The sequence below is a fragment of the Acromyrmex echinatior genome, chromosome 3 (assembly GCF_024713525.1).
Source record: "Acromyrmex echinatior isolate Ae372 chromosome 3, ASM2471352v2, whole genome shotgun sequence".
In the NCBI taxonomy this organism is placed as follows: Eukaryota; Metazoa; Arthropoda; class Insecta; order Hymenoptera; family Formicidae; genus Acromyrmex; species Acromyrmex echinatior.
The window spans coordinates 22,835,430-22,861,652 of NC_141854.1; the positions used below are offsets into that span (position 1 = coordinate 22,835,430).

At 35.4% G+C, this 26,223-nt stretch overlaps 1 protein-coding gene and 1 long non-coding RNA gene across 4 annotated transcripts in view; both read right to left on the reverse strand.

The window, feature by feature from the left end:
• LOC105143318 (terminal nucleotidyltransferase 5C) overlaps nt 1–26,223 on the reverse strand; it is a 140,247-nt gene that overhangs the window by 58,077 nt on the left and 55,947 nt on the right. The window contains exon 1 of one of the 3 annotated variants that reach the window (XM_011051561.2): nt 11,609–12,365. The exons of 1 other annotated variant lie outside the window; for it this stretch is intronic. The gene's annotated coding sequence lies outside the window, so the exon portion shown is untranslated. Of the gene's footprint in view, nt 1–11,599; nt 12,366–26,223 lie in introns of those variants that run through there. One more of the 3 variants, XM_011051560.2, reaches the window with a different exon arrangement.
• Nucleotides 17,501–23,646, reverse strand: LOC147910362 (uncharacterized). The gene is made up of 2 exons (XR_015544581.1): nt 21,416–23,646; nt 17,501–20,578 (listed from the first exon to the last, which is right to left on the reverse strand). It is a non-coding gene; the product is annotated as an uncharacterized LOC147910362 (long non-coding RNA).

Below are 26,223 nucleotides of genomic sequence, written 5' to 3' on the forward strand. Positions count from 1 at the left end.
AAGGAATCAAAAAATAAAGTTTTGAAAGTAATAAAAAATAACAAGGAACGACAGGCAGAACAACGGACATAAAATGGACATAAAACAAGGAGGCGCGATTGATCAAATAATAAAACGACTAGGTCTCCAGGATACGAAAAAAGTCAACAGAAATGAATAAGAATATCACACGCGTGAATAATAGAAGAAAATAAATACTGACGAAATGCATACACTGAGAAAAAAAGTTGTTATCAAATGCGTTTAGTTCGTAATAATTATTTAGTTATATAATTAGATATAAAAATATTTATATAATTAGATTAACAAAATCTTGTAATTTAAAAAACGTGTTATCTGTTTGAATTAATAAATATTTGCTTGATAGTTCGTGACCGCTACATTTAATTGAATCAACTGATACTTTTTTGAAACGGCAATTTTTTTTATCAGTGTACGCATAATGATATTGGTAGCCACACTTGACCTAATGGACAGCGAATGCGTGAGATTCGACCATGAAAAATAAGACAGATCATCGGTGTAACGTATTAAAACATATAACATCGCGGGAATGAAAGAAAAACGATGCGCGTGCGATCGTAAACAAGAAGTGTTGCAAGGTGTACGCCTCGTACCATTAATAACATTCGATCGTGGAGATCGTGGACGAGATAAAAAAATGCCGCAATACACATTGTACTGGTGAGCAATGCATCAAAATGGACGTCGATAATAAGTGTCATGATAAATATGTGCGTGATGTCCTGGGACGATCGGCAGAGATCGATTTTCCATCAACTTGGGAAATCGACAATTTTCCCTTAACAAAAATTTAATTGGCATTTTTACAATTTCCAAATGTGCAGTCTCAAATAGCTTAGTAATTAAGCTTTAAGTTAAAAACTTACGAGAACGGGCTTCGCAGGTAATAAATCAACGTTAAGTTGTTCAACAGTCCTTTGCTTGAAGGGACAAAAAGAGGCCGATCAGAAAAATGCATCGGTCAACGTAACCTGAGCGCAGTGCATTCGCATCGATAAAATATTTGGCTTATACAAAAGAATGAGAGGACGCGAATCAGTTTATACGGAGTCATGCGAAATCAAGGGGGAAAAAAAAAACATGAAAGCGCACGTTTGGAGTACGAGAATGGTGAAAGAAGAATGCAAAATTAGGTAACGCGTTTGATTTAAGTAGACGCAGCGTATTGCATTGCATCTGATATCGATAAGATGTAATTTGATATTATTTACAATGTTATTTTATAATACCATTTCAATATTCCATGATACATACATTTGTCGTACATAATTTTATTACGCAGTATTAAATTTTTGCAATGCATATCATTCTTTATTTCTTTTTGCTTCTGATCCTACTGTAGTAAAAGATGTTTTGTATTTATGTTAAAATCTTACTTACATTTTCACTTTTAACACGAATGTTAATTCAATCTGTTATTATGCTATTTGAATGTTTTGCATGTAAATTGATATTTAACATTTCTTATTGTTAAAAAAACACAATTTATAAGTAAGTAAACAAATAATATAAAAGTTTTACTGAAGAAATATTATTGTAAAATTTGTTTTCAAAAATTTACGCTATTCGTATTAATCTTTACATAATATTTGTGTTGTAACATATGTATTATATATTTATCTTATGTCAAATTAACACAAAAAAATTAAATGGACAGTTCAAGACATGTGAAATGTATTTCACGAAATTTATCATGAATTTTCCTAACTAAATATAAAAATGCGTAATTAAATCTGTAGATGTTTTACCAATGTAATTTGACAATGTCGTCAAATAATGGAATAATTTTCATAACGCTGAAGGGCGCACTTGACTCGTTGCCGCCCACATTGTATAGCGATTATGAACGATAAAGAGGAAGAAGAAAGACAGAACCAGAGAAGATGATCAGGAAAGAAGAAAGAGAACAGTGGGCGGGAGGATATTACGCTTTCACGATGGAACGCATGTAAGTGCACATTTTAATGTCAAGGAAGACATGCGCACGCGCGCCCGTTTTGCAACAATGCGAACGTGGGCTTACGATAAATACACAGTAGCGAATATGTCTTACCTTACATCGCACGGCGGAACGACCTAGAAAGAATTAACCCTTTGTAACCGTCCACGTCGTCCTCTATCCTTATTCACTTTCATCGAGCTCAGTTCAGCGATCTCGTTGATTACTTAATATCTCTTCGATATATTATATATTCTTTTTAATAATTAATGCAAAAGAATGTATCAGTATCGATTCAGCTAATGAATATTAAAACACAGCTTTTATTTCTGGCAAATCGAGTTCTCAGTTTCGAAAATATTTTTGACTTTCCGGTTAGTTTGCAACATTTCAATAGGAATTTAATCCGCCTTGAATACCAGAATAATATTGGCAATTTAAAACTATGATTTGGTTTTATAGCGGCGCGTATCTATGGGTGTGGTTAATCTCACTAGAAATGCTTCAAAGTATTTGATTACTTAATCGCAAGAAAGAATTTTTGCGAATTGACCAACCAAAGAATGCTTCAAAGCATTTATCATCACACTGACCGTTTCTAAAAATTTAGCTAGATACAGATCTGAAAAATAATTTTGCTGGACCTTCAAAACAATTAGATATAGGATGACAAAACTGCTAGAATATCAAAATATTTTGCAATATTATTCATTAAGCTTAAGATTCCTGTAAAGTTATTTTAATGGTTCAGTAAAATTATTTTTCTTATGCATAGCTATCTAAATTTGCAATATTCAAAGACGATGCCTGATATTATGTATAAATTTGCAGGCTATGAATTTATTATAACTGTCGCCTCACTCAATCATATGAATTCCAAAATTTGACCTTCGACAAGTCAGACGTCGTTGTGTATAAATTACTTGGTAGCGGATTATCAGAATAAAATGTAAACACAATTCAGGAAGACTATAACGAGAGAACGATCAAAGATAACAGAGTTGAAATTAATATAATACTTGCGACCAGAGAATATTCCTCTTGTCCAATTAATAATCTATACAATATAATAACAATTTTATTAAAGGCAGTACACTAAAAGAGCAATTTTGCGTTGAAAGATTTAATAATTTAGCTAGATACAGATCTGAAAAATAATTTTGCTGGACCTTCAAAACAATTAGATATAGGATGACAAAACTGCTAGAATATCAAAATATTTTGCAATATTATTCATTAAGCTTAAGATTCCTGTGAAGTTAGTTTAATGGTCCAGTAAAATTATTTTCAAATTTGTATCTAGCCAAATTTTTCACCAAAATTACTTTTTTAGTGTGCATCTCAATATATCAGTCGGCGCGCAACTTTACTTGACATTTTCTTTCCGAGTCCTACAATATGATTATCATTGCAATTCACATCTCTAAAGCAACGTCTACAATGAGATTTTAAGGCGTAAAAAAGCTTCTAAGCCTTGAATTGTAAGAAATTGATCGATCACAATTGAACGTGAGAAGAACAATCGATTATGATTGGTCAATTTCTTATGGCTTAAAGCTTGAGACTCAAGATTTTACGACTGAAAAATCTCATTGTAGATGCAGCTTAATGCTGAATCGTATTCGGCTTCAGCAGGAATTTCACTCATCTTATCAAAGAGATCGCTGGAATACCTGCTTATTTTAACTTATATCAGATATATAGGACGAAGGAAGGACTCGCAAGGATAATAAAAGCGATGACATCCAGTCACGGGGAATCAACGCCGCGGCACAAAAATTTGTCGCAAATAGAGCCGTTGCACAATCACAGAGATCGCGGCTGATATTTTCATAAAGAAACATAACTTATTACGCCTACGTCAATATATGCACGGCGCGGCGTATAGCAACAAATGACCCGCTGGATCAAACGAACGTCTCGCACCATTGTTTGGCGTAATGTAATCGGCCGTTCTGGAACATTCGTCGTGAGCATTGTCGCCTGCCGAGTTGGATTTATTAAGCTTAATATGCAGGAGAAAGGTTACGCGCGCCGGCGGCATAGCCGATCTATTAATAATGATGAATAACGGACGTTGGAATTATGAATAAGAGAATCGCGGGGAAGATGCTGCAGCTACTGAATCTCGGTCGCACGAGACGTGAAATGATATATGTAAAAGACGATACATAAAGGCGTCCCAGATTTTTACCCTTTCCTTTTTGTCTAACCCAGATTCGATTCCGGATTTTAAATTCTACAATATCTTTTATAAGAACTTCACTGATCTGCTCTCATAATTAGTTATTTAATTTAATTGAATAAGAAAACTTCTATTGTTTTCGGTTAAAACAGATCTTACTTGTTAGTGCTATGAAATATTTCTGTGTGAATTGCGTTCTGTTTGCAGAATCAGAAATATATCTAAGCAGCTAAAAATCAGCTTCGATTGAAAATTAGGATTTCTCTTATTTACAATATTATTTAATTTAGATAAAAAAAGAACTAATTTAGATCGAAAAAAGTAGAATGGAAGAACGGCACGCATATATTGTATGAAACATTGTTGTCAACGATTAATAGCGAGTTTACCGTTACGCATCACGTTTAAACGTCACGTATCTAATTACGAAAACATCGATAAAATTCAAGTGCGAAGTCCGTTTCGAAAGTTCGAAGTCCGATTAGCGATTGAGCGAGGAAACAGCCGGCTGGTGAGCGTGATTCTCGAGATAATCGCTGTTATAAAAATGTTAAGCTCCACGCGAGAAATTGACGGGCCGATAAAAACGACATGCCGCGAACGTAACATCGAATTACACGAATTTACGGTGTAAGCGTATGATGATAAAATATCGCATCGTCGTCGCGCCATCGGAGATGCGCCAGTCGTAAAGTTGTCCGTCTGTAAAAATATTGGCGAACCTCTTGACCTTTGCACGTACAAAAGGAACGAAAAACGCGCGACAGGTATCATGCGATTTTCGGCGAGCCTTCGAAAATGTCAGCGGGTGCGGACGTCGGCGATTCCCTTTCGGAATTTTTTACGCGGTTGCCTTCCGTCTCGTCGGTGAAGTCTCACGGCGCGAAGTACGATGTAAATCGTATTCGAGATTCCTCCTCGATAAAGACGCGAGATATAACGCGAAAGAGTGAGAAAGAGAGAAAGCAGTGGGATGTTTAATATCGCAATAAACTCTTGGTTATTGTCGTATCGGTACATTTAGAATCACTTAACCGATACGTAAGATAAAATTCATGAAGTTCTGTAAAAGAGATATTTGGATACCGAGAAAAGCAGAAAAAACGAAAGAGCAAAACAAAAATTATGCTGAAACTAGCATTAAAAGTCTATGAACGTGAAAATATTATTAGGTGTTGGAATTAATTCGTAGCGTTTTACAAGTGATGGGAAGTACTTTCATTAATGTATTTTTTAATGCTCATGTGAAATAAATAACATTCTTTCATTAAAAACGCTACGAATTAATTCCAACACCTAATACAATAAATTAAAATCAAGTAGAAGTTAAAAAAAAGTCCGTCTGCTTACGTCATAATGTCTTGAGAAAATATGAGTTCAAGAAACAAACTGTCATATTTGCTTTTAAAAGCCGTCCGATGACTAAAGACCGCTCCAACGCAGAAGTTCAGCGAACTACGAGTGTATTTATGGGCGTCGTAGTTTTAATTGATTAACGTACACCGGAAATTCAAAAAAAAAAAATTTTGCAGCGGAGAATGGCGAAGTGTGGAAAAATCCGAAAGAAAGGAGGAAGTACTCGAGAGTGAAAGGCGGGATCGGGTTGTTTAAGTGATTACTATGAAGATTACTATGCATAGTCGACTAGCGAACACATCACGTTCCAAATAGACGACGCTCCATTGTGTCGACGAAAAAAAAAAAAAAAATCGATATTACGAGTCGCGATGCAGGGCGTCGTTACGTCGCATGGCGAGATGACTGTCGATGTACCGGAAGACGGAAATTGGGTGGATCGATTGAGTGAAAGGTATCCAAGTACAAAGCGATAACACGGATACGATGCGTGTCGTACATGTCGTTACGCTTGCGAGTCACGAGCTTGATATCGTCGACCGGAAATTCGGGTGAGAAGCCGGGTCAGGAAAACGTCAGGAATGCATCATATTGCGATTTCGCGAGGAGATTCGCGAAGAAAGGAGGAAGTGGCCGCCGGGTGAGTGAAAGGATGCGGGATCAAAAAATTCAACGGAGAGATTATAACACGATCTCTCGACGCACGTGCACGTCGTATCTCTCTTCCTCTGTTTCTTTCTCTCATATTTTATTTTTCTTTCCGTCGCGTACACGTAACACATCGGTATCTCGCTATCGCTCTTTAATATAGGAATTATATATGTACAGCGCGACACGGAATAAAGCCGGTTCCGCGGATGCGTTTGCTCATCAAATACTGAGTAGCAACAAATATAAATGCGACGACACAATAACGATACATGACTGTGACGCATTCATGACATTTGTGATACATTCAACGTTTCAATATTCAGGGGATAAACGCACTTCGTTTGCGGTTGATTCGAAATAGAATGTATATATTTAAGTGAAGATATTTCAATGTTGTGCGTAGTTCATCGACAGTTAATTTATTAGCAACGCGCATTAGCAACGTGATCAATTATCGCGACATTATCGGACTGATTTGCTTCTCGAAAAAAAATGAAAATTTTCTAAATGATCTCGTTTCGATGACGTGTGGATAACGCAATCGTAGAAACTGACTAATTTAGATAACTATCATAAAAGGCATGTATATATTTCAATTAAATTCTCCTTAAAGCGCTTATTTGCTCACAACTGTTCTCAGATTATCACCTCAGAAGTAAGAAAATACACAATAAAAATAATATATTTTTGCAAAGAGAAATATATGTCAATAAAACAGTAGTTAAAATCAATAGAATCGACTTGTAAAATATACAAAACTCTCCTTTTGTTTCATTAATTAATAAATAACCATATATCTGGAAATTAATTATAGCTTAGCCAAAAACAAAACAAGCTAAAAAACAGCTAATGATGAACTAATAATCAAATTAATAATATATAGAAATAAATGTGATTTAATTTCACCTCAAAACAAGAAAATAGTTTATATTATATTTTATAAATCTATTCTATCAATTGCAAATGTTGTTTTATTGAAAAATATTTCTATTCAAATACAATTTGCAAGAATTTTTTATTGTGTTTTCTCGCTATTGACTTACAATCTGAATTTTTATTTAACAAATAGTTATTTTTATCTATTTAAAAAATTTATTCACTAAAGCTAAAGTATTTCGCGATAGTAGAGATATTTAACTCACTACAATATTTAATATAAAAGATACAACTTGGAAAAGTATTTTCCGATAGATTAGTGATTAACCTATGAGATTAATCCAGAGACGTAAGAATTTCGTATTTCTTAGGTAAAATCATTTTTTACGCACAGTGTCTCGAAAATAATTGTCTCTCCCAGCTTCTTATCCCTTGCAATCAATTAAACTATCCCAGTATTAATTACAATCGAAGTACGCGGATACGAGATAATTAAGATAAACAAGTTTTCGCGAACAAGTGTTGCGCTCCCGGGACTAGCACAGCTGTACGGAGCTCCGTAGGTAACCAATCGCGCATTTGCTAAGGAATAAACGCGTATCACTTGAGTTAAACGGGCTTTTTATTCTTACGCGAGCAAAAAAAAAAAACAATCCGTTGGCTACGTAATCAACAACGGCGTAACGACGCGGGCGTGCATTATTTCGCACACGCGTCGCATCGCGCCGCGTATTAGGGTCTTGGCAAATCTGCTTAAGATTCCATTGACACCTCCCTTAAACGACTGACATAAATCAGCGGATTATCTATCTTCGTGCGAACAATGTTAAAATGATCGAGGAAAGGATCGCAGGCACGGGAGCGACGACGTTCCGAAATCGTCTGGCGCAATAATTTCTCTGCGCGAATTATTCCACTCGTGCCGTCCGACTGGCATTCGCGAATAAAGAAAAAGAGGAGAAAAAGGAAAAGAAAACACCTTGGCCTAAGTCTATCTTTAGCTCGATGTGCGTTTGGTGATGTCATTACTTAGATATGCGGACAGAATTTCTGGTGTATTTTGGAGACCGTTTCGAGTAGCACGCGATATATCGAATAAATCGATTTCTTCAAAAATGCTTTCTCGTTCGATCGCTTTCAGGACATTATTTGTACCTAGTCTGCCACGATCGAAAGACAAAATGAAAAATGATTGTGTAAATTTGTAAAAATCGTCTTCAGTCGTCTCTCTCTCTCTCTCTCTCTGTCTCGAGAAGCGCAGTGCAAGCGGAAATGCGACACAATGTAATTTAATCCGTACTAATGTTAAGATCGCGAAACGAGCTTGTTTGCCAGTTTGTCATTAGTCACTTTATACGGACGATTCAGTCTGAATGTTAAGTCACCGGACTTCCCGTATACGCGAAAATACATGAAAATACAACTCCTTTAAGGGAAATATTTTTGATCATTTCCGCGAATTTAAATGTCATAATGGCACAAGGCTTCGTCGCTGGCTCTCCATTACGCATAAACGTATATATTGTACGTTATATTTTTTAACGAATCGATGTATCGTTTTCACTTGGCATGGAAATAAATCAGACGATTCGATAGACGCCTCCGATCCGTTTTGCGTAATCCCGATACCCCAGCCCCCTTTCCCTTTTCCGCGTCGCAACGTAATAATTATTTCACCATATTGCCGAGAGTGCTCGTTAAAGACACGGTAAACAAGTCCGCGGCGGCTTTTAATACACCACTCGCGCGCGATCGCACGTAACGGATGAATTAACGTACGTATATTAAGGCATTTGCGCCGACGATTCAACGTACATTGTGTGCGTGTGTACGTGAATGTATGTCTCGATTTGTTGCAAGTTAGATATTCTGACCTTGACTACTAATCTATTCCCGCAAAACAGTCGATTCCTTGGAGTATCACGTGTACACAATGACATAATTGCGCGGCACTTGTAATTCAATTTCCTCACTCTACATTGTAGCGTTGAAACGAATCGAGATGCGAATTAAAAGCGTATATCCGGAGAGTTTCAATATATATTCTATTCATTAATTATTCTACTATCTATTCTACTCATTAATTACGCTGACATAACGCTGCATTCTTAAGAGATTAAGCATAAATGGTATTCCTCGTATATACATCGAATTTATTTACGAGTTGTATCCTTTAAATAGATCTCAGAAAGATAACCAGATGTTATGAAAATGAGTCGCGTGTTATTTTTATAAGGACTTTAATTTTAGACAGATATTCTCCAAGGCTCTTGAGATATCGATAAAATTTCGAAATTTTATTCATGAAATTAATAAATAGAGAATTTTCGGTACTTATTGTGATTTTAGACTACTAAATAAATAGATATATTTTTTAGTTCATTTATGATCGATTAACAAAATTATATTTCAAATTATTTTATTTTATTATATTAAATTGTATCACAATATATAATTTTTTTAAATACTATGATGTAAAGACTGAAGAGGACTTTTAGATCTTTATGTGTTTATTTAATTTATATTATATCGAGATATGCCTCAAACTAAAAAATAAATTCTTTTATATTGGTTTTATTAGAATTTGGTGTACATTCAAATTAAAATTCATTCATATTAAAATGCGCATTATTCTATTCTTTGTTTTAAACGATTAATCAGTTCCTTCAACGTATTTGAGAAACGTAGTAGTCAAAGTAATTTAAATTGCAAAGTGAAAGTGAATTGCGCAAAATGAACTACTATCCTGTAATTATACCAGAAGAACGAGGAAGAATGAGTTGTTTTCGCACACAATGTCTCGAATAGACGCACCGGTGAATGATCGATAGCCATCATCGGACAGCCATTGAATCAACTTCCGCCGCTTAGATAAAATCAAGCAAATATGATCTCTTGGAAAATATCATATATAAAAAACCATCACAAATATAATTTATAATTAACGCATAATCGCTAAATAAAATTATCATTTATCTGAATTAATCTAATGATCTTGTCAGTATCGATATCTCGATCTTGTCCATAATACATTCGCCATTTGAGGCAGCATTCGATATAAATGCTGATCACGGATGATACTTGGCAGGGAATAGACTTAGAAGAATAGACAGCGCATTCTTTGGTCTCAGCAAATGTCTGTGCTTGATTTAAAAATATAAAAACGCGACATTGGATCATATCAGTATTTTTCTCCAACTTAACACTTTGATGAGAGAAAGATAAATAAAAGCGTTTAATACTCGACAGTAAACTTTTTAAGAATATAAAAATGACAAGTACATAATAAAAAGAAGATAAAGAGAAAAGATAGCAACACGAAATAAATACTTACAAAGAAATAAAGAAATATAAAGATAAGAATAAAAAAAAAATGAAAATAAAAAACATAAACGAATCATAAATAAAAGAGAGAGAGAGAGAGAGCGATATAATTTAAGTTATCTCGTTCTTCCTAAACTGACAGTGACAACTTCACAGGAATACGCAATCTATTCTTATTGACTGGTATTTAATTAACACGTATTGCTGTCGCGTGAAGAAGTTCCTCGACCGATCACCGGTGCACCTACCCTCCCATGTTTTCTCGAGGGTGCATCGACATGCGGAGAGTTGTCGGCGCGCAAAAAGTTCCGTCTGAACTCTGGCGAGAGAGGCGGGAGAGGATTCGCGAAAGGTCGCGCGCGTGCGCGCGCGGATCGCGACGTTCTAGAAAGAGCGCGATCGCCCGCACGAACGGAACGAAATGGAAATGTGTGAGCACAGATGCGGGCGGTGGGTTTTTCGTGTCCGAAGAGCTCGAGAAGAAAATCGCGAGCGATAGGAGGAACTCTGAACTGCGAAGTCGTTTGAGATTCCTGAACGACTTTTCCAAGTTTTCACTAAATGCCATTACGCAGGAATGATCTCCGCTTTAGGCCCCCTTTCCACCAATGAAATGGACATTAAGGTCTGGTTCCATCAATGTAAGAGTAAACTCGATTTGACTTACTGTTTATTTTTCCCCAATGCCCGTTTCTACCAATGTAATTTAATTTTAATCTCGGTTTAACCAACTTCGTCTCTTTTTCTAATTTTAAGAATTAGAAAAAGATTGAAGGGTAAGTTGAATCGAAGTTAAAGTTCTATCTATATTGATAGAAACGAGAATAAATCTTGGACTTAGAAAAAGAAAAAGAGCAAATTGTGAGGAGATTACAATTAATCTTACACTGGTGAGACTGGGCCTTCATTTCTATCAATGCAGATTAACTTTAATCACGATTTAACTTACTTTTTCGAGTTCTAAGAATTCGAAAAGGATAAAGAATACATTAAATCCGTGAGATTGAAGTTAATCTTCGTTGGAATCATTGGAATAAAGTTAGTCTCTACATTAGAAATGGAATATCTCAAATTGAAACAAACCACCGCGAAGTTAGCTCTTATTTTCGAGGTAATCGAATTCGGGGTATCGATGATAATCAGCCTCTTCAATCTGGTTCTCCAAATCTTCCTATTCCGTCGCCGATTTCGCGAGGAGAGGGCTAACATATGGCGAACGAAATTAATGAGAATTCGATACTTACGATACGTACAAGCCTTCTGCTCCTTGTTGACGTCGGGACACTACGTCACGGCACGTTTCACTGATCTTTCGTGAGATCGGAGGGTGTTGTCATATATAAGTATGCAAGATATCAACATCCGGTCTGAGAATTTCGCTTCTTAATCAACGCCTGCCTCTCAATTGCGTATAAACGCCATTCGGAGGCTCCGCGCACATGAACGTGCCGCTTCTTCTCAATGTCTCGATGTGTACGGACAGGGGCTCGCCGAACGTGGAGAAACGTACGCGTCGTTCTCGAACCGGTCGAGCTCGTCGCGCCACCAGGAGTCGAATTGCGCGTAGTCGTGAACGAGAACACCGTCGAGAGAACTTGGCGTCTTTCGCGTTCGCGTAAGTTCCGTATGAGAGATCTGCAGTAACGTGTCTCTCTCTCTCTCTCTCTCTCTCTCACTGCCCGTCTCCGTCGACGGGCAGACCGGTCTCCGCTTCGAAGCTCGTGAACAAGAACTCTTAAGAGCTCGCGTATTGCCGGGTTTCTGTTCCGCCCCCCCCGGATCGTCCGCCGGTTTACGACTCGCGAGCCGTCGCTCCGTTCTCGCGCGCGCTTACCGAAGGAACCGTGAAAAACGTTACGTTTTTTTTACTTGGCCGTGGGCAAGATGCGCGCAAAGGGAAACCGTACGTGCCGACCAGAACGAAGGGGTTCAGTTTAACGCGTCTGCGACACCACCAGTCGCCGCGGCGAACCAACTGACACTGACAACGACGCGTATGACTCCGAGCGCGCTGGCGCGCACGCACTCCGGCGCGGCGTCACCCTCCCCCTCCCCCTCCCCCGCCACCCAACGAACGACGAGTTCACCCCTACCTCTACCACCGCCCGCTCCCGCTACTCGCGGTCCTCGCGGAGTGCGGACTCCGCTCCGGCCGGCCGTAGTGTCCTCGTGTGTAACCGTGTGACGTTGCGCGCCCACATACGCTCGCGAGTCACAACGCGACCCGAGAGAGAGAGAGAGAGAGAGAGAGAGAGAGAGAGAGATCCGATCTCTGTTTATTATAAAATACTGCCACTCATAAGTTTGGAGTATCCTACAGTTTTTAAATGAAAACGCGATTCACTACGAATATAATTATTTTATTGAAAATGTATCTCTAACTTTTATTTTTGTACGTACACTATTGAAATAAACAAATTTCTGACTGGTATAAATATAAACTTTTATATATTTATAATGCTAGGTTTTTTTTTAAGTTGTCAAATAGAGTGAACTTTATTTCTAAAATTAAGAGATTTAAACTTATGTGTGGTAAAGTGTGACACGCGCGATAAGAGTCGACGTGCCACTGACAAGAGTTTGATAATCCTTAGTATATACTTTAATTTTTTTGGGTATCCTTACTATACACGGTCATTTCGTTCGTGTTCTGGATTAATTTTCATCATTTTTATAAATATATAAAAATTATTAAATGATTTTTACGTATACTTTGACATTTAAAATATTTATAAAGTTGTATTATATATTTATAGAAAATTGTATATAAATTGTTATAACTAAATATAGTTAACAAAATGATAAAAATACAAATAACTAAATTTTTTGGACAGCTGACACTTGATATATTTTCTTTTGTAGTTTGGAATGTCAGCTTTAATATATTGAATTTAATATATTGAAACATATTTTTCCTTTAGACATTTTTGTTTCAGAGTTTTACTTTTTTATATGAAAAAGATTCTGATGCTCGGTTTACAGAATCAGATATGTACATAAATTAATTATATAAATTTGTACCAAAATATTTAAACAGTAAACACAGTTTGTTTATCTCAAAAAACGAAGAGAGAGGAAAAATTCTAATTCGTTGAAATTGCTATTAGCACAAACTTTTGCGAGTAAATCATCAATTAACTTAACCGAAGATTAATAAAGGAGATTCTTAATAAATTTAGATCCAGGGAAGACTTAAAAGGAAAAAGCAATCATATTACAAAAGCTTACAATGGTTACATAGCTGCTCTTTCTACTAAATGTAGCAATTGAACAAACTCGGCTTTGCATTCCATTGTCCTAACCGTTACGCACTTTTTATCATTCCCTCGATTTTCCTCTCGCGAGCATGTCACGCAGTGCGTAATGCAACTTGCGCAAGGCTCAGGCTTTCTCTCTCTCTTTTTCTCTCTCTCTCTCTCCCCCCTCTCTCCTTTTCTCTTTATATGTATATATAAATATATAAGAAAATTAACACAATGTCATGGCTTATTTCGAGCTGTAATTAAATTAACTTAAAATTAATATAATTAACACAAATTATTACAGCTCGAAATAAGCCATGACATTGTGTTAATTTTTAGGAAAATATACGAGTATTTTTTACTCCATATAAGAAAATAATAAAGAATGCATATAATATATATATATATATATATGTGTGTGTGCATTCTTTATTATTTTCTTTTGTTAATATTTCTTTTTACGCTTTTACGCTTTTATGCTTATCGTAATGATATATAACTTAGCGCTTGAGAGGACTTATCCTAGAACGCGCGATAAATAAAGCTATCTACCTACCTACCTATCTCTTTCGTGTGCGTGCGAGCGCTCGGAGCGGACTCTTCGCTCGTGGGATCGCGGATGGTGCCCGAAAGAGAGAGTAGGCCACGAGTAGTTGCGCGATCGATCGGTGCGCTTCCGCGATTTTCCGGTATCGCTGAATGTTAGTTATCTCTTTATTTTCTTCAAATTTTGCGAGCTGCGCGCCACAATCTTGCACGCCTGATCACTTGAAAAGCGATTTTAAGTTTCTTAACGCCTGTGTCCTGCGTTTCAAGAATTACGAAACTGTTTTGACGAAATGCACTTGAGAAATTAAAGAATTAGACGGGAGGAGAGCTCGGCTGTACTCGAACACGGTATATATTACGCCATGCGAAATTCTTTCTATGCAAATTTTGCGTCGCTATGAGAATTATTCGCGTATATTTGTATTGAGAGAAATCTTCATGAGACGTGCACTTTAAATTTTTTGGCTATCGTGAAATCCAAAATTGTACTGATTGAGATAGAATAAATGAATACAATTTTATTTGGTCGTTATTGTAATTCTTGAAAAGTAAAAGTATGAAGATATAGACACTAAAAAACTTAAAATAATTCTTTATTACTTTTTAATTTATCAGGTATACAAGATAGATGTGACTGTTCGTAAAAAATAACCGATAATCATTTTAATTCCATCCATTTTAATACTAGCATGCGAAACTAAAATAATGCGATAATTCTTAAAACGGTTGTTTCATTGTACTCAGTTTTTTTAAAATATACTTATGTAACAATATGTACTCGGTTAATTTAACTGTAAATGGCTATTGCAAATATATTTATGTAATGAGACAACCTTCAAATTTGGCCTAGAATCGAAATTATATGTAAATATGGGCAAAGATACCTGGCAAAGAAACGACGAATTTTATAGACTTTCGAATGTTTAAATTTAAACGTATCTCCCCCTCCCCCTCCCGTTCCCCCCGTAAACAATAATCACATACTACATTATAATAATTTTCAGAGACGATGAGAATATTATGCGCTGCAAGAGACAATGTTACAACGTTCCTTTATCCCAGGTCTTACGTAATAACCGGATCAATTACTTCTGCCTATAAGTAGGACAACTTCGAGTCGTTACGCGGCCTTGTTTGCGCTCTTTATCTTCGAAATTGTTGCAATTCTCAAATAGCGTCGTCCTTTCTTCTCACGTTCTCCACAATTCGCGCGCACAGGTACGCGTTCGACGGTTCTAGCAGCTTCTAGAAATGGTGGAAACTATAGACGTCGATGTCAGATAAGAGCTTATAGCCATTTGCTTCTCGTAACCTATAGGCTAAATACGTCCTTCCGCGCACCAAGAGTTGTCGTCCCACTTTACGTTATATACCGTATTTTCCGGATTCCCTTAGGCTACCTATAATATTGTCGTTCGAGCAGTTCTTCAATCATGACGACTTGACCTAAGCGGAAGCCATAGAACATGGGGGATGTAGTTAACATCGAAGCGTTTGATAGCGATCAATTTGATGTAATTAGCGTTGAATCGATGTTTCAACGTGTCTTTTCATATGATAGGAGAAATGGGTTAATACTTTTATACACAGGTATAAAAACGTGAGATATGCAGACGTAAATGATCAAATAAGATTAGACATTAGATTTAGATTAGATATTTGTTATTTTTAAAGACGAATAAAAACTGCAAAGAAAACACAAAATAGCAAGATACGGAAAAACATCGTTACAGCGATAATAATTCCTCTGTATAATATTCTATATAGCTCTATTTCTTTAACTAGAGTATATTAAAATTAATATCTATGGAATTTAATAAATATAAAATTAATGTGATTTACTAATATTTATTATATGAAAATCAATTTTCAATTTTACATGAAAAATTATACTTTATATTATATTTTATATATATTCAATATGATAATTCTTTAAATTATAAAAGTTTGCCTCAAAAAATTATTATGTGTCGTCAATAATACACTAGAGTGTCAAGAATATTGAAAAATATAGTCTGCAGGATAACACTCATAAATTCAGATAAATAATGGATAAAAAAATCCCCTATGTCAATATCATACGAAAAGTTTGCAATGAGTTTAACATAATAAGGCAATGAGTGGTATGAATAAAACGTAGATTGAACTTAGAAATACATACTTTGATAGCGAGTATTTACTTTGATATTAAATTCTACTTGTGGAAGTTTGATATTAAAATTACGTCATTAAACGCGCAGTACGAATGGAAAGGAATTTATATTTACAACGGAGATATATACTTCCGTATCTAGATCCTACATAGAATCGCCTCCCATCCGTAGAAATTCTCAGCACAGAAGCACAATGGAAGTCGAGATAGAAGCAGCTCTCGTTTGAAGCAGATTAAAATCGACGGAATGTAATCCGACTTTTTCTTTCATTAAGTATTTTCGTTATGTACGTTTTTGTTTTACATAATATCCATTGTGAGTATTTTACATATATTTGAGTGTATTTCCTCAGATGTATCAAAGTAACATTGCTACTCGGAATCTCATACATGTTAGATCATTATCTGAATTATCACTAAGAGTTAAAATTATGATTTTCTTAAAGCTTATATTCATTTTTACTCATATGATATTCATACCAAGGCAGGTAGTCCTCTCGTGTATTGTCAAAGCTAATAAGTAAGAATGAATATTTATGATTGAGGAAAGGACGCAGGAAGGAAACTGCATCGGATCCTCGGAAACGAATTATAGTCGTGTTATCAATATGCTATGACATATACCAGATAATATATGCGAACGATATTAAATTTAATCTACAAGTGGATTAAGTTATGTCTCATTAATGTATTTTAGAATGGAACAATTTAAAAGCGAACGAAAGACAGTTGTCGTGAGAGCGTCGTGAGTTCAGACTGCCCATGGAAAAGAAAAACTCTTCCAGGGTTCCAAAGACAATTTTAGGTCAAACAGTTATTGCAGGTTATTGACTCGACATCAGATCGTTACTTTCACGTCATAGTGTTGGTCATACTTTTAAATCGAAGCGGTGGTTAATCTATTCTCGGACGCGCTATACCGTCGAGGTAACAATCCTGCCATTCATCGTTAGGCAAAGAATGTAAGGAAGCAATGATAAATTTTTTAGATGTCCACAAGTCGGTGGCGGTTCCGTACGCGTCTTCTCGCATAAAAAAGGAATTTGTAAAAAAATATATCTGAAGGTTCCTATTAAATGTTCGCGATCGTTGACATTTAAGTATAGTAGCGGAGTCGTACTAATTATCTGAACTTTTGCGGATAATTTTACTTTAAAGAAGATCTATCTAAATTTTTAGCTTTCGACGAGCTTGCAAAGATATTTTAATTTTTCTACGCGACTAAAGATATTTCGTATCAAAACTTAAAAACCGGAAGAAAATTGTGTTCTTCTCCCACATTATAAAATAGATGAAATTTTATATATTATCTGTTTTATCTATAATAAAATTTATTTTTAAAAATTCTCTAAGTTTCTTTTATTATTATTTAAAAATAATTTACAGTATATATTGATTTTTTCAGTTGTGAAATATTCTGCACATACAAAGTGTCCTAAAATTTGCGACTTCAAATACTTACTACAGCAAGGAAGTTTTCAAAAAATTAAGTAAAAAAAATTATTTGTAAATTTTTATTTTAAGCAATAATTTCTGAGATATAAAGTTCTTTTAAATATGATCAATTATAGACCATATAAAGATGCGTTTCGCGGGTTTTCTCCGTGTTCAGATTTGAAATGCCAAAAACGCATAACCTTTATATAGAAAGCACTCGTGGAAGCCTCAAGAATATTAGTTATAGACTATGTTTATGGATGATCGCATATAAATATTAACGAACACGCTAAAGTGCGCATTCATGAGAGTGTTCACTAGTTAATACTATCACGTGTGACTCATGGACATGTGACCATCTCAATATAGTCTATAATTACACATATTTGAACTCTTATTATCTCAAAAATTATTATCTCAAAACAAAAACTGTTTAAAATACAATTTACAAGTATCTTTTTTTACTTAATTTTTCAAGAACCATTTTGCTATAGTACTTTCAGTCACAAAATTTTGGGACATCTCGTACAGTCACCAAGCAAATAAAAATAGATGAAATTAATTTCGCTGAATTAATTCGCAATATTCAATCTAACAGATAATGCAGTGCAATTCAAAGCTATCATAAAATCATTCTCTTATTCCGTTCGAGTTAAATCTCTGCGCACGTATTCAATTTGTAATTTACACGAAACTGGAGCACACAAGATAGGATTACACACCTACGACGGTAACTTTGCACCGCGGTTAATAAAGCTTTCAGAATCAGGTAATGTAATGTCCGAGAAAGTAGCTTCGGTTAAGCCGTAAGCTTTAATTTCTGTATATACTATAGCTCTTGTTGATATTAAACGGGAGTATGCAATTTTCTTTTCTCTTAAACAATAATGCAGCTAACATTTTACTTTGTCTTATAAATAATAATAAATCTAAGAGTACGTCATAAAAGAAATATTAAAATATCATACGTTCAGAAATAGCGGACTTTATAACATATTATAAGTTTTTTTTTTTAAATTAGACAAAGCGAAAAGTTCAATCATTAGATTTTTAGAAATGTATTTTAGAGCATTTTTTAATTTTTCGATTTGTGTGTGAACTTGGCAAGAAATCATGACAGTACGAGACAGTATTGAGATCCGTTAAATTTCCATGCGTCTCTTTAATTTAACAGTTAACGAGAAAATTAAATTCAAGTAACGATCTCGAAACTAACGATGCTAATTCTAATTGTAAGACCCGGTGCACCGGAATCCGCGAACACAGGCGACTCTCGTCGAGGGACGACGAGAGTCGAGAGATCGCGTCGTCGCGCTCGGACAGCGCGAGCGAAGTGAAGGTGTTGATGACGTAATGTGCGCACGGCAGCAACCGCATGCATGGTGAAGTGGAGAGTTGCTCGTGACTTGCGGTGTGCATTAAGAGAGAAAGGGAAAGAGATAACAAGAGAAAGAGAAAGATATAGCGAAGAGAAGAGCGTGGAAGTTGCGCACAAGCGCAACGACATGCAACGCCGCGTTGCGCTGCCGCCGTCACTACAGCGACCGTCAAGGACGTTTGCGCTCGGTTTATCGCGCTGAGAGAAAGAAAATGTTGGAGCGAGACGGAGGCAGAATGGGAGAGACCGAGAAAGAGAGAGAGAGAGAGAGAGAACGTGATGGAAAGGTAGACGAGGAAAGGAGAGAGCCGGGGGAAAGGGAGAGAAGGAGAAAGAGGGAAACACATACAGGCGTAGACGCGAAAGAGAGGAATTCGAACTCGGGAGTTTCCTTCTCTCTATCTCGCGCCCGCGACTCGCGAGAGATCAACGCGACGAATTCGAGCCTCTCGATCCCGGCCTCGAGCGGCCTTGAATACGCGCTGCCGACTCTTACGCGCAGGGTGGAGAGCGAGATCGACAAGATCAATCTCTAGAGCGTTTTCCGCCGCCACCGGCGTGGCATTGCGACTCGCAAGTGTTTAATTATCAATTCTATATATAGGCCAACATGATATCAAAGTGACACACTGTATTATTAGAATGTAGAATTTTATTACTTTTTTTTCAGCAATGATAAATAAAAATTTAGGTTGAAAAATAAACTCTACGTTTTTAGACATTTTGTTGATAAACTAAAAAAAAAAAAAAATTGCGAAAATTGCAAAATAATAGAGGATTTTTCGACTCAATGTTTTTACTAGGAATAGCACCGTATGATTGTATGGGCATTATTTCAGAAACACCCTGTATAACATATGTTGTACGTAACAATTACATAGTCGAGGAAAATAATGTTGATGTAATGTTATGTTCTGCAGATGTGATACATGTAATACTTCCTCTATTCCTTGTTACATAAAATACATAAAATTTGTTATACATGACGTATACGCGAGAATGCAATAACATAAAAATACCGCGAACGTTAAATAAAAAAATTACATTTCTCGTTCCATTAAGCCTTTCGCCACATCGTTTACCCATCTTTCATCCGCCCATCTTTCATCCGCCCCGTGTGTTACGCAATCGCTATTGTATTATCGAAATACGCACAACGCGCGGCTGCTTCACCAGTAAACATTGTTCGTCACCCGCAAGGCGGCAACTTCTGCTATGAGAGAGATAAACTTGATCGCTCGCAGAAACGCCGTTTATTTTTGCTCGTTAAACAGTCAGACAGCGACAAAATTACATTTGCCGCGGCAAACACGCCGTTGGCGACATGTAATTTCTTAAAACTTCCACGAAGGCGATCTGCCGTCCGACGTTCTCGTCGATTCACAGCCCACTTTTACTTCGTTAGAAAAGTCTGGTGTATATCAAGGCCATCAAGTTTATTGATCAGAGTCGCACGCGGGCTTCTCTAATAACACGAAAAAAAAGTGATCCCTCTCATTAAACCAATTGAAACTGTAATTCGATATGCGTCATCGACCTCTGTTTCAGTTATGTTTTCCACGTAATGCAGAGGATCCCGAATCATTTACATTAAAAACCTTAATACCTCGTGATACTTTAGAAATTGTCACAAACTCTCTTTGTTTAAGATTCCACGTGGAATCGAAATTCAAGATCTCTCAAGGAAACATGTTATATTTCAAAGGTGATATATAACTAATGCTATCAATTGAAAGATCGAACTTTTCACGTTCGAAATAGATATTCTAAATGATCAAATCTTGGGATTCTATGAATTATGTATCCGACTTGGGCCGGAACATTGTACTATTTTAACTTGGATACAAAACATTTTGAGAACAAAGCATTAAAAAAAAGTTTCTAAAATAAAAATAGGATAAATATAAAAAATAAAAATAGGATTTGAATTTAGGCTCAATAAGGATCCAGGACCCAAAATCTAAATGGCTTATCTGATGGTCCTTTTTAAATTACAATTTAATTACTTTTATTTAAAACATTTTTTTTATATGCAGAGATTTTATATTCTCGAGATATTTTATGTCTTAAATTAAAATGATCAAATATGTTCCGGCTAAATTCATAGAATCCCAAGATTCGACCACCTAGAATATTTCAAACGTAATCTTTCAATTGATAACGTTAGTTTTTTAAATCACTTTTGCATCGTGGCACGTTTCCTTGTCAGCACAAACGTTTTCAATTAATTTGTAATCCCTTTCTAATCAGCTAATTAACTCGACGACAATGTACAACCCTCAGTGACAATATTTCTAAATACCGCATTAAATATCGTGTTGAGAAGTTAGATTTAGGTAAACGTTGTCGCGAGAAGTCTATAGCTGCGCGAATGTTTGTTTCGCAAAAGTTAACTTCTGGAACTTCCTTCCCAAGGGTTAAAGACTTCACTTATTTTTGTCCAATGCACGCGGGTGTAACCGTCGTGTAAATCCACCGCGCAATTCGCCGGAGGAATCCATTATACGAGAATCGTGGGACGAACCTGGGGCGGCCTGTACACACGATATACTGACCGTCGTTCGATAAGCTGCTGGGTATGAGAAAAACGATTGTAACACTCGACGTCGGCATAGGTCAATCGGTTACGAGTATATACTGTAAAATGATCGATGTGGCACTTTTCCGCAGGATTGTATTACCAACCAACGCGACTCGTATAACGACGAAGCCTTTAGCAGTACCGCAATTCGCACCAACTGATAAACGAATGCAGCGGAATCGGCAAATTACGCCGGAGTAATGTCGAAATAACGACAATGGCGAACGCGTGCTTATGTTGTGTGCTCGCAATTACGCTTTCGCAAGCAAAGCGCCGCATTGTGCAGACCGGCGTGGCGCTCCGTTCCAGAGCGTTTGTTTGCGACACAGAGTTTTTAGCGGTTCCGTCAGGTGGTGCCGGCCAGGAACGCGGAGAGAGATCGCGGTGGTTTTCGCAGGAACGCAACGCGAGAAACGTTTATCCAATCGGCAATGGCAACGGCATACGGACGTAACGGTTGTGAGTCGTAGTCGGTTGGGAAAAAGTTTTGCATAATGTATAACAGTCGGTGCTACTTCTCGCGGGTATACGAGCGGGTATCGGTCGTCAGCTAAATCAATGACCCGCGGCCGGCCTGATCGCACGCGAGTGTTTCATCGTCCGTAGAATTTATATCGTTTCAACAACTACGCCATGTCGTTGGAGTAACTTATACAGAGCGTTCCGGATCCTATACCGCGTATGCCTATACCGTAGACTGTGTCCCTTCGAGCAATTCGGATATTCGTGAGAACTTTGAAAAGGGAAAAGAACTATCGCTCTTGATAAATTTTTCCTAACTTTCAAATTATCTTTGCTAAAAGACCCTGCATTAATTGTATGAAAAATTGAGCCCCAAATTGAAATGGGTTAGTTTACATATAACTTGTAATCTGGTAATTAAAGGATGTAATAGATACATAATGGATAGTTTTTGAGCTATGATGTATCAGAGGTTTAAAACTTGTGCTCATAAAACATCTATGATACATTATAGCTCAAAAACAATTCATTATTAATAGTATCTATAACATCTTTTGGTGTGTGTTCATCATATTATAAAACTAAATATCTGAAGCTAATTTCAACGAGACTCAATTTTCTATATGATTAGTGAGATTCTTTGATATTTATAATAAATAATGTGATGTTTGACACATCAAAATTTTATATGTAAATGATGTGAATATGTCAATATGAGTGTATATATAATATATATATATCCGTGTGTGTATGTGTGTGTGTGTGTGTGTGTGTGTGTGTGTGTGTGTGTGTGTGTGTGTGTGTGTGTGTGTGTAAACATTGCATATGGATAAATAAATATTATTTATAGTAAATGCAAAAAATACGTACGGGAAAATATGTTTTTAAAAAATTTTATTTTTAAATGTAAATACTAATTAACAATTTAATAAAGAATAAAACAGATTGTATATTTCTCAAAATTATTTTACTTAAAAAGATGTATTTCTTTCGGATGTCAAAATGTGTCATTTCCAACACCATGTGTTGACTCATAATTTAAAATAAATGAATTTTAACGCAAGTTTACTTACTATCTTCAATATTTTATTTTGCGAAATATAATTATATGTTATAATAAATAGATGTAACAATTGAAATATATTATTTCAAAATTGTATAGGCTCTAATGAAGTAAATCAAACAATAACAAAAAGCTTCTAAGAGCCGACGTTGGTTATTGTACGAAATTAAGTTTATTAATATTCAGCTAATACATTAACATATACATTAAAATGTATTATCTATTATAATGAATGAAAAAATGAAAAATTGTGTTTTTTGGATACACTAAAAAGTATTCGTTGAAAAATTTAGTAAAATCATAAATACGGTTATTTTCGTGAAACTCTTTTGTTTATTAGAACAGAACGTTATCATATATGTCACAAATAAGTAATTAATATTTACATTCTAAAAATTAAAAGATTAAAAAAAATATTTCCTCTATATATAATAAATACATTTATTATATATATATATATATATATATATATATATATATTTGTATATATATATACATAAATATTGATAATAATAAATCATTTAAAGAGACAATTATGTTTTTTCGACAATTGGATATCTTAGACTAAAAAAGAATAGAAATTATTTTTAATTTCATAACAATTATTAATTACGATACACACTTCGCATCGTGCACGATATTCTCTCTGACTTTATATAATAGATTTTCAAGCACAGTAATTTGACTTTGACTAATGTTCATATACCGAAATCAGCAACCTTCACTAAAATCATTTTATACGTATAACTTGCGGTACCTTGCGTAAGATAATTCTGTAAATCGCGAGCGTTACGGTAGGTGAGACAATCTTGCACAACCATAGCAACGTTAGTGGGAATGCAATCGATGATAAGCGAGTGCGTGTATTTCACTTCGTTTAAAGCGGCTGCTACTTTCATAGATAATACCAAGCGTTGGAAATATTGGGAAAAAATTCCTATTGCGAAACGGTGGAACGTACGTACATATGTATTTTTGTACTTTTATGCTTGCGTTATTACAATAAGTAACGATACGGGCGATAAAAGCACGTACGTAACGAGTAATTGGTCGGCGAGTTTACGTCAGCAACGCGAGATTCCAACGATTAACTTCATTACCTAAAAAACTTTCCTCATCGCGAAATTGCGGATTACTCTTGAACTCTGTAAGGATAAATACTCTGTACATTATTGTTTTGATAGCATTAATCACTGAATATTATCAAAATGTACCATGCATTCTTATGAGTGCCAAGTATTTACAAAATAAATTCAAAACAGCGAATGTAATTATTTGTATAAATACTGGTACAAACACATAAGCTGTTTACTTTGAAAGTCGTGTGTGAATCCGGTTTCTCAAACGTTATAAATTTTAATCAAGCATAAACAAATTAAACTAAATATAAACGAGACTTTTACAGTCATTATAATAAATAAATTATCTCATATGCAAAATAGTGCCATTTCTGAACCACAAACATATTTCCAAATTTTCTTCCGCTATTCAGGAAACAGTGTAAAATTATCGCCTTATGTTTTTATGAATTTGTAATTCGTTAAAGCTATGAGATACTATTTATAAATGTGATACCTCTGCTTAAAGAGTAAATAGTGTTAATATTCACGGATTAAAAATGTGAATGTATGAATGTATCTAATCTTAATGTATTAAATCTTATTTCGCAAAAAGTTACTTAAATTCTACTAGTATTTTTGCTTGATACTTATCAATCTTTTTCCTGAAGCTTGTTTCTTTCGTGAAATAATACGTGCTCGCAACACATAATGAGCACAACTAACTCTTACCATTTACTTCAACATAACGAGACCTTTCTGACCTTTCTTCAGAAGGTTATTTGGGATTGATTAAATGTGTATCGTTTGACTTTTACAAAGAGATATTAATTACGAAAAATCTTTAGATTTCCGGTATAAAGAAAGCGTGCAACGTTTTTAAATAAATCGATAGGAAGTGCGATATTTTTAAACCGCGTATTTTTAAAAAATCTTTTTATAAAAATCTCGTTTTCAACGAATTTAAATCTCAATTTTTTAACTGATAACTTTGTTATTAAATGTTCACATCAAATGTATTTTTACGCTATAGTTTCGTAAAAAGTCAGCGTATAACATTAGAAAATGTAACGATGTAAATTACATGAATAAAATATATATAAAATTAAATACACATATAAAATAAAACATGTATACAATTAAAATATATTATAAAAAAATTCTATTTATATAAAATATATAAATAGAATTTTTGTATATATAGCTTGATAAATGTGTGATCACTGTTTGTGTGACGCAATTAAAAATATGATAAAATAAAACCGACAAATATAAGAAGAGCTAACAGACAATGAATTCTATATATCTTGCACGTTTAAACAAGCTCTTTTGCATCTCAACTGTGCAAGGATTAATTAAATCTACAATCAGATTTGTATAATACATTATGCGAGTACTCTCGCTTAATCTTAATTTTCTATCCATGAGATTCTCAAGTTCGCTGCGGTACGATAACGATCCTCGTGAAGGTTGGTGAAATTTCGAATAAACGGGAACGAGACTTGGTGTCTCAAGGATATCATTGAAACTTTCAAACGCATTACTGGTGGTTAATATCACCTTTTCTTCCATCTCTCACCCCTAACGAAGTTCTATTTGGCACGTTATCCGATCAATAACTGAATAATAAGACCATTACAGTCGCTCTACTTGAGATGGCCTTTATTACAACGTCGGTTGCAGATGTCATTCGCAATGTAGGTATATACAAACAGCTTGGTTAATTATGGGAAGTAACAAACGCGTGCTAATCTTGGCTTGAGTAGGACGTAAATTACGTACTTACATGCGACACCTCATCAGGAACGTTGAAGACTAGCTTAGATGCGCAGCATGCAACGTAAATATTGTCAAATGAAAGCTCTTTAGGAGAAGATATATTATGTGTGTGTGTGTGTGTGTGTGTATTAAAATAAATACAATATATCACATTGACATATTTAATG